Source organism: Myodes glareolus, chromosome 2 (assembly GCF_982192425.1).
Source record: "Myodes glareolus chromosome 2, mMyoGla1.1, whole genome shotgun sequence".
NCBI classification, from domain to species: domain Eukaryota; kingdom Metazoa; phylum Chordata; class Mammalia; order Rodentia; family Cricetidae; genus Myodes; species Myodes glareolus.
In genome coordinates, this window is record NC_142027.1 from 136,266,198 (window position 1) to 136,275,013 (window position 8,816).

Sequence of the window (8,816 nt, forward strand, 5' to 3'; positions counted from 1 at the left end):
CTACACTTGGGTCCCACCCTTAGCACAGGTCTATAATCCTAGCACTTGGAATTGGATGCAGAGGAATGAGAAGTCTGTGCTCATCTTCTGCTACATAGTGAGTTCAAAGCTAGCTGGTCTGTGTGAGACCTGGAAAAGAAGAAAGGAAGGGGAAGGGCAGGGAGTCGGTGGGGGGAAGAAGGGAAAGGCAGGGGTCGGGGTGTTCACTCTGATTCATTTCTGCTCTTTCAGGTAACAAAATAGAGACCTGGAGGCTTCCACATCCAGGCCAACACCGCTCTAGCACTGTGCGAACACTCCTTGCCCAGAGGCGTTCAATAGTCACCGAGGACCGGAACTCCAGTCTCTGACTGGAACCCATCCCACAGGGCTCAGCACTCTGTTCCAGTCTTTTACTTCAAGCCCTGTCAGCAGCTTCTTTATTTCCACAAACCGTACCATTAAACCAACGGCTTTGGGAGCTCTCTGCTGGCTTCAGTTCCCAAGCTTTTCCCTTGTGAGAAATTCCTGGAACCCAAGCCCATGGGGCAACATTTCCCAACACCATCTTGTTTCAGGATGAGGCAAAAGAAACAAGTACACACACTGAAGTGAACAACGCTGCGTCCTCCTCGAGCCGCCAGTGCCCCCACCAGCCGAGAACCTGCACAAGCCCCTTGCAAGAAGGGTTAGCTGGGCTCCTTGGGTAAATGCTGCGCATGGGGCTGAGACAGCCAGCCGCTTTCGGTTAGTCAATCAGCAGCTGCAAGGGATGCGTAGGAAGGAGCTCAAATTATTTGTCCCTTTTCTTTCTCAGAACAGCAGCACTGTAGCTCAGAGGACAGCTGCCTGGCAGTCCTGCATGGAGCAGTTTGCAGACTCCTAGGAACCCCAGGATTCCTTTCCCCTCTCATTCCCTTCCTGTCTAAAGTTAAGGGGGAATCCTGGGCCAGTGGGCGGGCAAAGTGAGCTGCTAAATGGCCCCCATGAAAATCAGCCAAGTGCACGCCGGTGGAAGTCCCCAGGCTCCTGGGGCAGCAGCTGAGGAAGGCCACACCCTGGGAAGCCACAGAAGGACCACAGCCACTGCTTTGACTTCAAGGCCCCCTCCTTGGGAAAAGACACTCAGGCCTCCCAAGGAGGGGAGGAAGGAGGAGGAGGGAGGAAGAGGTGGAGAAGGAAAGAGGAGGAGGAAGGAAAAGGAAGGAGGAGGCTGGAGAGGAGGAGGAGGCCTAGCCCTGGGCCACTTTCATCCGTGTCTGGAGCAGACAGGTCGAGGCAGGTTTTAAAAAGCACTTTAGGAGGCTTTCAAAGATACCCACAGGGAAGGAAGTGAAAGGAGTAGGGAGGGGGGAGGTTGGGGTGGGCGAGGTTGGAGGACTGGCATCTTTGTTTCTAGCCCCGCTTGAGCAGCTTCTTGACAGTTCCCACTCTGGTTTTGCTGAGTCAGAAGAACCCCTCAGCTGCTTGCCGGAAACACAGCTGTTAGGCGAAAATAACCACAGAAGCCAGCAGCATGTACCTTCCACAAAAGGGCCGAAAACCGCAAAACAAAAGAGAAAGATACAAGGTAATAAAAGAGACACTGTCACACACGCTACACACACACACACACACACTTGTATCCTGATCTCTCAGAACCTGTGAATAGGACCTTATTTAATGGTCCATATTTGAAAAAAACAGTATTTGTTGATCCTCTTGGATTCCCCGGGGGTGCCCAGTCCAGGGACATGTCCTTGAGAGACTGAGGTGGAGGATGGACTCCTAGAAAGAAGACCAAAGGGAAGATGGAGGTACCAAATGGAGACAGAATTGCTTCAAACTAGCAGAGTTTGAAGTCCAAGCACTGGGTCACGTCCCTTCCACCTCCCATCCCTAGCTCTCTTCCTCAGTCCCATGGAGGCAGCCATGACACCTTCTCTCGCTAAAGTTCTCTTTCCTCTGGCCTTAGACATTACTGCCAGGCTGGGTGGAGCGAGGAACAACGGCACTGAGTCCTCCCGGCATGAGGGGGGAATCCTGCCTAGAGCTCTGTCCCTGCCCCAGGCCAGGGGAGATGGCGGAGAATGGAACCCCAGAGAACCAGGCTGTGGCTTTGGATCTCAACTCTGCCCTGCACTTGCTGTGTGGCCAAGCATAAACTAATGACCTCTCTGTGTCTCCACTTCCTGTCTATGTACTGGGGAATACTGAGAAAGTTTCAGCAGAGTCCCCAACTCACATGCGGGGAAGGCCTGGGTTTTCTCCCCAGTTCTGGGCAAAGGGAAGATGGTGGGGACAGAAGTTCAAGGTTATCCTTGGCTACTTAGTGAGTTCCGGACCAGCCTGGATGACTTGGGACCATGCATAAGTAATAAAGAGTCTTCCTTATACAGCAGCAAAGATGAAGCAAGTCCGTGTTTGCAGGTGGCTTGCTCGCAGTTCTCACTATTAAGAGCTGAGCCAGTGTAGAAAGTGTCTGTGGTTCTGCCTATTCAGCATCTAGGTGCTGGGAGACTCTCTCTCCCCAGCCTTCTTACACAAGGTGTGGGGGTGGGGGGTGATCCACACTGGGCCAGAGTCTGGGCTTTCTGACTCAAGTGTGTAATCCAGACTGAATGAGTTGAGCGGAGTGACTCGATGTTGAATCTTCAGAGAAAGACAGCTCGATTGCTCTGGGCTCCGCCACGAGTGAGTTATCAGCTGGTGAGCTAGAGCTAGCAGAGGGCTGGGGAACACAGCGAGCAAGCAGAGGTGTGAGCCGGGAGACTTTTCTCCCCTCCTGTCTCTTTCAGATATGGTTGACGCCTAAGCACATTTCCTCCGGCACTTTGAGCTTTCTAACGCCTCCTCTGCATTGACCCCGACCCCTTCCACATGTGACTTCCACCATGTGTTCACGTGCTGAGCTCCATTTGCTGAACACGACGCCTGCGTCAAGGCGTGGCTTCCCTCCCTCCCCTCAGCGCTCTTCTTCCCAGTTGACATTTCTAACCTGCACCGTTGTTTTCTCTCAAACTCTAATAAAATTTCCCATGGGCATCCAACAGCCTGTTCCTAAATTCTTTCACTCATAAGACTTCGAACCCAGTGAGGGAGCACCTACTTCCCCAGGGACATGGTGCCTACCGTGGAACTCCCGCAAAGTTCCCAGTGAGGACCCTTCTGTAGCAAGCACTTCACCCCTGAGGTATCACCCACCCCACAGGGTGTGGGCATTTTCCATTCCTGTGCTTGCTTTTGTATCTTTCTCTGCCCATCCCACCCCTGCTGGGGGTCCAGTGCGTGTGTGTGCACGTGTGTGCGTGCACATGTGTCATGTATGTATCATGTGCACCCACACGTGGAGCGCAGAAGTCAGTGTCCAGCTGCTGCTTCAGTTGCTTTCCACCACATTTGTAGTAGTATAATTAGTAACATGTATGTCTGCACGTGGGCAGGTGCCCACAGAGGCAGTCAGTCATTGATTGGAGCCTTCAACAGCCGGACTTAGAGGTGGTTGTGAGCGGACAAATGCAGAGGGGGCTGACATAGAACTCGGGTTCTTGGGAGGAACAGTGGGAGCTCCTAAATGCTGTGCATCTGTCTCTCCGGCCCCCGAGACACTCGCTGAATCTGGAGCTAATTCGACCAGCCTGCCTGGCTATGAGCCCTGGAGAACCTCCTGTGTCTACGTCCACAGCTTTGGTATTACAGAGCAGCGCAACCGTATCTGTCCTAGTTAGGGTTACTGTTGCCATGATGCAACGCCATGACCCAAAGCAATGTGGGAAGAAAAGGGTTTATTGCACTCACAGATCCATATCACAGTCCATCATCAAAAGCGTTGAGGGCAAGAACTCACACAGAGCAGGAACCAGGAGGCAGGAGCTGATGCAGAGGCCATGGAAGGATGCTGCTCACTGGCTTGCTCCTCATGGCTTGCTCAGTCTGCTTTCTTTCTTTCTTTTTTTTTAATATTTATTTATTTATTTATTTATTTATTATGTATACAATATACTGTCTATGTGTATGTCTGCAGGCCTGAAGAGGGCACTAGACCTCATTACAGATGGTTGTGAGCCACCATGTGGGAATTGAACTCAGAACCTTTTGGAAGAGCAGGCAATGCTCTTAATCACGGAGCCATCTCTCCAGCCCCCTCAGTCTGCTTTCTTATAGAACCCAGGACCACCAGTTCAGGGATGGCCCCACTCACAGTGGGCTGGGCCCCGCTCCATCAGTCAGCAATTAAGAAAATGCCCTACAGGCTTGTCTACAGCCCAGTCTAATGAGGCAGTGTTTCTTAGTTGGGGCTCCCTCCTCTCAGTTGACTCTAGCTTTGTATCAAGTTGACATAAAATTATCCAGTACAACATTCTCCTTGCACATGGGAGCTGGGAACAGAACTTGGCTCCTGATGCTTACACAGCAAGCATTTACTGACTTGTCTCCCCATCTTCCTCTTCTTCATACCTCTGGCCTTATTTACGAACCCATTCCAAAGCCCTCTGTCCGTGGCTGTGGGCACTTGGCATCTGTGCCGCCTGACAAAGCTCCCTGGAGGGGCACGCTTCTCCTTTGTGCCCTGTGCTTCTCCAGGTGTCCAGCCACCTCACTCCTACCGGACCCTGTAAGTGTCACACGAGAGAACACCCGGCTCAGTGCTTCTCCTTTGAAGTCCTGCTCAGGCAGGGAGTCGAATTGACTTTCCAAGGCTTGTTCCTTTGTTGTGTTCTAGTTAGAAAAGTCTTTTTCCCCTCAAGGCTGTTTCAGCCCTGCCACCAAGGTATAGCCTCACCGTGGTCTCCGGGAAATGCCTTAGCTGTTTAACCCATCGCTCCTGTTCTACTTGCTAGAACTTGAACGTTCCCCAGACCCAGAACTCCTGGAATGGCTTGGCTCACGCCACCCCAGCGGCTGCGCTCTGCCAGCTTTGTAGCAAGTTGCCCTGTGCCTGAGCAACTTGGCATGCAGTCTCTCACCCAATGAGTCTCCTGTGCCAATTTGTGGCACTATTAAGTGAGTGACTCTTTGGGATTTTGCCCCACAAGCTCCAACCTCATCAGCCTCTCTCTGCTGGGATCTGCTCCCATGTCACCACCTCAAGTGTCTTTCCAGGCAGAAAGCTGGGCTCGGGCTTAGTGAATAAGCTGCCCTCTTTTCAGATATCACAGCCCTACTCTGCTGTAGCTAGTGTTCAGCTGGCAAATGAGCCGTCCTCTTTTCAGCTGGCAAACAGTCCTGGGCGCAGACACCTTGGCCAGAGGGGGAATTTGACTGGCTAACGTGAATAGAGGGAGGGAGGGAGGATGAAAGCAATGTGGGCAAGCAAGAAAAAACAAGTAAGAGAGAGGGGCTAGGGTACGACTCAGTGGTAGAAGGTTTGGCTGGCATGCGTGAGGCCCCACATTCCACCCTGAACACACACACAAACACACACACACACACACACACACACACACAGAGAGAGAGAGAGAGAGAGAGAGAGAGAGAGAGAGAGAGAACCAGAAAGGAAGGGCTTAGAGATATTTTACTACATAAAAGTAATAGCCAAACAGCCTTGGAAATACACAGAGAATGCCACAGCTCTGGAGACCCAGGGGAGTCCAGGGAAATTTCCAGATGCCTGGATGGATTTGCTCCAAGGCCACAGAGTCCTGATTTCTGAGAGACCTTGTCTGGCATGGCCACAATGAGCTTACGTCTTAGTCAGAGGAGGGCAAGCTGCTTTGGCTAATGGTCCTCACATCATGTTGCTTTTTCCAGAAAGGAGACCCGAGCTGTGACTACAGAAGTAACAGTCAGTTCCAGAAAGGGAGGCAAGCTCACTTCAACAGTTTCTAGTAGGGTGGGGTTTGAACTCAGGGCCCTGGGCTGGCCTTCTGATGGCTAGACCTTCGGATTCCCTCTCCCCAGGCATGCTGCCCTGCCTGCCAGCAGTCCTTCACAGTAATCCCCCTGTAGGCTCACAGAAGCAGCAGAATCTTCTCATGGGGCCAGAAACGCTAGTCGAGGGCTTGCTCATGCACACAAAGCCCCGAGGCTGCTGACGTTCAAGGAAGAGTTCCAGAGAATTAAACTGGCTTGGTGGCGAAGGGCAAGCTTGAACCTGTGTCCCAGGGGCAGCACATGAAGGAAAAAAAATGTCTATTTCTCTCCTGCTGAGTGCCAGGAAGAGAATGTTGTGGGTGTGTTTTGAGAGGGAGTCCAGGTGGCTGCGGGCAGTTGATTAAGCAGTCTAATTCCATCAAGTGTGGAGATACAGGAAGAGATTCCATGCAGTTGTTCCGAAGAATTCCATTGCTCCCACTTTGCCAGGAGGCTGAAGTGTGTGTGTGTGTGTGTGTGGTGTGTAGAGGGGGTGTGGTGTCTGTCTCTGTGTGTGTCTGTGTGCATGTGTGGTGTGTGTTTGCCTGCATGCTTGCCTTGAAAAATCTCCATCTGAAATGCTCTTTTTTGCCGGTTCACACTGGCTTTAGAGATAGGAAATCTGAGATCTGGGACGTAGACCAAGGAGACAGTGAGAAATCAGGAACATAATTCAACACTGGAGAATCAAAGTGGCCAAGGATGCTAGAGAACAATTTTGAAAGAAGAAATGAAAAGAAGAGGGTAAGAAGGAAAAGAAAGGACCCAGGAGGAAGGAAAGAAAGAGTAACAAGGAGTGCAAGGGGGGGGGGGAGAAGGAGGAAAGGGAAGTAGGGCAGAGGAGCAGAAGAGAAAGAAGGGAGGTGGAAAAGGAGAGAAAGGAGAAAGGAAAAAAGCTAAGAGATGGGGAGAAGGGAAGGAGGAGGGATGGGGTACAAGATGGGGAGGGAGAAAAAGGAAAGAGAGAAAAGAGGAAGGAGAAAGGGGGAGGGAGAAAAGGGGGAGGGAGAACGGGGAGGAAAAAAGGGAGAGGGAGAAATGGGGGGAGAGGGGAGGGAGAAATGGGGGAGGGAGAAAGGAGGAGGGAGAAAGGAGGAGGGAGAAAGGAGGAGGGAGAAAGGGGGAGGGAGAAAAGGGGAGGAAAAATGGGTGGAGAAAGGGGAAGGAGAAATGGGGAAGGGAGAAGGGGAGGGAGAAATGGGAGAGGGGGAAAAGGGGGAGGAAGAAATGGGGGGGAGAAAGGGAAAGGAGAAATGGGGGAGGGAGAAAGGGTGGAGGAAGAAATGGGGGGAGAAAGGAGAAGGGGAAATGGGGGAGGGAGAAAGCGGAGGAAGAAAAGGGAGAGGAAGAAATGGGGGGAGAAAGGGGAGGGAGAAATGGGGGAGGAAGAAAAGGGGGAGGAAGAAATGGGGGAGGAGAAGGAGGGAGAGGAAGCTAAAGTAACAAAAGGACTTACTGCCAGGAATAATGGTGCCTTGTGTCTTGCATTTCTAGCATCCCATCATGTGTATCAAGGTGGAGGGCTGGGGTCTTCAAAGTTCCTCCCCTAGACCAGTGGGAAAGACTCTCTGAAACCTTGTCTCCTTGTAGGGAAGTGTCAGAAGGGCCACCAGGACTTTAAAGAGAGGGCTAATAACGCTCCCTGGTGTCTCTATGCCACGCCCACACTGTGGGAGGTGCTTAGTCAATTATTCCTTTCCTGAATGAAGGAGCGGACTCTACTCCCAAGCAAGCCTTCAGGGACCCGGTGGCTTCCCCTTGTTCTGTGCCCTGGGGTGACAGTAATGGCCCCTGACCTTGAGTGTCTCCCTGGCCTGGAATGTGACAAGAAGATTAAGATGACTGGCTAGCAAGCCCAGGGGACACACCAGTCTCCTCCCCAGCGTGAGCTACAACACTCACCTGAGTCCTCAAGCTTACAAGGCAAGCCCCTTAGGAACCCAGCCAACCCCACAATCACCCAGCCCTTTGAAGGTCGTGGTCATCCTCTTTGCTAGATCATGAACTCTTTTGGTCTCACGAGCAAAACAGACTCCTGTTTCCAAACCACAGGGCCTCCCCCAAGGGCCTGGGCAGTTCCAAGTGGTAGTCTCACCCAGGCTCTGTCCACCCATCTGGCGCTCCCCCCCACCCCAGACCTCCTGACATTTTCCCACTCCATCACAGGTCCTCAAGGCACTCCTCAAGGCACTGACATTTTAGCCTAAAATCTTCTCTTGCTCACAACTTTAGACACAAGCAAACTCGGTGCGTGGGAAAGTTCAGCTTTTGTTAGCTGCCTGTGGGTTTCATTTGCTTCCTGAGACAGTGTCTGGATCCGAGTATGGAGTCAGGGAGAGCCTTGAACTCCTGATCATCCTGCCTTACCAACTGCTGGGATTACAGGCACACGGCCACACCCAAAAGGAAAAACTTCCTTATTGGTTGTGGTGAAAATGATAGGAAGTCTCTGCTCTGAGGTCTCTGTCACATCCCTCCTTTCAGATCGGGACATCTCCAACACCCGCCAATCTGTAAGTGACCAAAACCACGCGACATCTATAATTCTCTCAGGGTCTGATATTGTCAAAAGATGACTTTAAGACTATCAAGGCCAGCTTCTTCTAACGGGCATGTCCAGGATGGGATTCTCAGGGACCCTTTGCCCATGTGAGTTCCATGATCAAGGAAAAGTGGGCATCCACACACACAGTCCACGTGAGCATGTTAAAAGCTGAGAAGCCCTGCAGGAAAGAACCCAGGTTGCTTCTCCGACTGCTATTGTACAAGAACCTAGGGACACTCTAGTGGGGACTTGGGTCTGCTGATCTTTCTCTTTCTCACCAGGAGTAGGAGCAAGATTTTGCCTTTCCACAGCAAAAGGTAGCTGTATCTCACCTCTGTCTTTGTCACTGTTCGATTGCTATGAAGGGACACCATTATCCAGGCCACTCTCGTAAAAGCGTTTAGCTGGGGTCTTGTTTCAGAGGCTTGGTCCATGGTCATCAAGGCGGGGAACAGACAGG

General features: G+C 51.8%; 1 long non-coding RNA gene across 1 annotated transcript; it reads left to right on the forward strand.

The window, feature by feature from the left end:
• The first annotated feature begins 237 nt into the window (after nucleotides 1-237).
• LOC146895432 (uncharacterized) lies at nucleotides 238-3,008 on the forward strand. Its single transcript, XR_014997313.2, has 3 exons — nucleotides 238-685; nucleotides 1,379-1,549; nucleotides 2,757-3,008. It is a non-coding gene; the product is annotated as an uncharacterized LOC146895432 (long non-coding RNA).
• The last annotated feature ends 5,808 nt before the right edge of the window (nucleotides 3,009-8,816 follow it).